Source organism: Mandrillus leucophaeus, unplaced genomic scaffold (genome assembly GCF_000951045.1).
Source record: "Mandrillus leucophaeus isolate KB7577 unplaced genomic scaffold, Mleu.le_1.0 Scaffold512, whole genome shotgun sequence".
Lineage (NCBI taxonomy): Eukaryota > Metazoa > Chordata > Mammalia > Primates > Cercopithecidae > Mandrillus > Mandrillus leucophaeus.
In genome coordinates this window covers 1734668-1737854 of record NW_012105498.1, presented here as the reverse complement: position 1 = coordinate 1737854, position 3187 = coordinate 1734668, and the positions used below count along the sequence as shown (strand labels likewise).

At 34.7% G+C, this 3187-nt stretch overlaps 1 protein-coding gene across 5 annotated transcripts in view; it reads left to right on the top strand.

The window, feature by feature from the left end:
* DLG2 (discs, large homolog 2 (Drosophila)) overlaps positions 1-3187 on the top strand; it is a 916021-nt gene that overhangs the window by 439272 nt on the left and 473562 nt on the right. The window lies entirely within an intron of this gene.

Here is a 3187-nt window from a genome sequence, read left to right as displayed (position 1 = left end):
CAAATCTGGGTTCTACTTGTGCCATCTACTAGCTAGGAGATCTGGGCCTTAATTTAATTTCCCTTGAAAATGGGGATGAAACCTAATTCTTGATGCTATTGCAAAATTTCAAAGCGAGATGTCATAGGGGCCTTACAGATAGATGGAATTCAATCCATGGTATTCATCATTCAAAAAGACATTGATGAAGGGTCTTTTGTATGTCAACCCCGAGCTGAGAATGTATAGATGAAGAAACCCAATACCTTGCTCTGAAAGCACACATGACTTTATAGGAGAAATAGGCATGTGAATAAATCTTAGTGATTCATAGCTCTGGGTGCTATTATGGATATGTAGGAAAATGAGATGGTAGCACAGAGCAGCATGTTTTAGCTGTGAGTTCCTCCCTTGGTTCTTTCTACAGCAGTTCTCAGAATTCCATCTGACTGGCCTCTCTTCCTGAGGAGGTGAAAGAGACAGGAAGTGGTTACCTGTAATTTCTTAGCGATGGTAACTCTACACCACATTGTTTATGCAGCCAATAGTATGGAAAGGATATAACCTACTTGGTCCGAAGGGGAAACTGTTTGGTGTTCTTTAAAATACCGGTTGTAATCACCATCAAGTAGGTCCAAACATCCACTGCAAGTATCCCTCCTGCAAGTATGGCTTGGACATTACTATTATATTTGGGAATAACAAAAATTCATTGTGTCCACAGGTCTTGACTGTATTTGTCTTAGTTCACTGTATTTGTCTTAGAAGAGAGTAAAAGGATAATTACATTTTGGAAAAGACTCTGTTCCAAATTTACAGACTAGGAGAAACTGGCTAACCTTGCATGTGTAATATAAAAGGAATCAAATTCTCTGAGCACCTCATGGTTCCATTTGCATTTACTTTGTCACTAGAACTTTAAAGAGGATGTCATTGGAATACAGTAGAATAGCAAAGTAATTAGTTATAAGGTAATTATAAGTGAAGTGAGATTACTGAATTTTTTTGTATTAATTTTGTGGGCTGAGCTAATGGTGAGAAAGCTATCAGAAATTACAGTTACTTATTAATCTTGGTTAGTGACTGTCATTGATCTTTGCCTAAGAACTGTTGGTACTTTCTAGACCAGTGGAAAACAAATGGTAAAGGAAAGGATTAGACATTTTGCGCAAAAGGTACACAATTAGCCAATAAGTATATGGAAAAAAATGGTCATTCTCACTAATAGACAAATAAATGCTCATTACAAATTTGAAGCATCATTTTTCATCTATTAAATTGTTAGAGTGTTTTAAAAGTTATAATGTCAGTGCTTGCGAGACTGTGGGGAAACTGGTACAGATATACATTTTTAGAAGCAATAAAATGGTACAAAGCTTTTGAAAAGTAATTAATAACATAAATCAAGAAACTAATAAGTGTTTCCATTTTGGGAAATGCATATAAAGGAAATTGTAGAATAAGAAAAAAGTAATTGATACCAACATGTTCATTGCAGCACTGTTTATAATATTAAAACAATAAACATCACCCAAATATCCAACTATCAAAAATGGCTAAGTAATTATATCTTCATAGGAAGTAACATTATGTAACACCAAAATAATAATGATAGAGACCCTATGAGAAATGCTTAAATTGTAATGTTAGGAAAAGCAGAGGATATGAAGTTACATATGTTTCTGTATATATGTACAACTATGTGAAATACATATGGACATGCAGAGAGTCAAAAAGATAGAATGGAAAGTACACACACTTGGCAATAAGATAAGCTTTAGTTTGGACTCTGGCTCCACATTTGCAAGCTGTTGATTTCTGAAAATTATTTTAAGTTCTATGTGTTTTGTTTTCTTGTATATGGAAATACGTATGTCTACCTTATAGAATTCCTATAAGAACTACATTTGATAACTCGGTAAAATGTGAAAGAAGGTAATAGGACTATAGGTGAATATTTTTTAATTTCTCATTTTTATTTCCAGTAATTTTATAATATTTTTGTAATAGAAAATGCTTTATTTTATTTTATATGTTGTAAATGTATGATATTTTTGTAATAGAAAATATATTTTAATTTGATATTTATCACTAAAGTTATACACAGAAATATATACCTTGTGGCACTGACTATATGACTAACTGAAGTGGTCTAAATACAGTAATTATTCTTATTCGGTACTAAGCATCTCAAAGCATACCCTCTGCTAAATCGTATTTGTTTATTTATTTAATGAACGCTTATGTAGCTTTACCATGTGATAGTCATTGTTCTAAATACTGTATTCATTTAATTCTTACAATAACCCTGTGAGTAAAGTGCTGTTACTATCCTAGTCTTATAAGATAAGAAGCTGACATACAGAGAGATTTAAGTAATTTATACAAGGTTACATTGGTATATGTGGTTGAGCCAGGCACTCTGGCTACATAGTCCAAGGCCTGAATGCTATGATGCTTTTCAACTAGTCAATTGAAAACATATCAATGAATATCTTGGCACTGCGAGGGATACCAGGAAACACAATCTTTAACTTGAAGAAGCACAGTCTTTAACTTGAATATCATTCTCTAGGTTTCAGCTATGGTCTCAAAATTCTGTACCCTTAACCTTAGACAAATATTGTCTACTTGTCGCAGGAAAACACCTCTTCCCACCTATGGTGACCTAGGTTCTGAATGAAAGACTCTGCAGCCTATAGCTTGATTCTCTGTGGCAATGTCAGCATTTGTCATGTTTATGCTGAGAAATCCTAGACTCAGGTTTCTTTTATACATATATGTATATATACACTTGTTCATATATTATATGCATATGTGACTAGTATTTCAACCAAAATATTTAACCTAATACTATAAACTAAAATTACACATTCAATAAAGTTGGCTGTTGAATTATTATTATTGTGCCTATCTCAGATAAAAAATTATCTTGCCGTCTCTTTCTAAAGAATATTCTAGGCCGGGCACGGTGGCTCACCCCTGTAATCCCAGCACTTTGGGAGGCCGAGGAGGGTAGATCCACAAGGTCAGGAGTTCAAGATCATAGTGAACATAGTGGCCAACATAGTGAAACCGCATCTCTACCAAAACTGCAAAAATTAGCCGGGCGTAGTGACACGCACCTGTGGTTCTGGTGACTCAGCAGGCTGAGGCAGAAGAATCGCTTGAACCAGGGAGGTGGAGGTTGCAGTGAGCTGAGATCGTG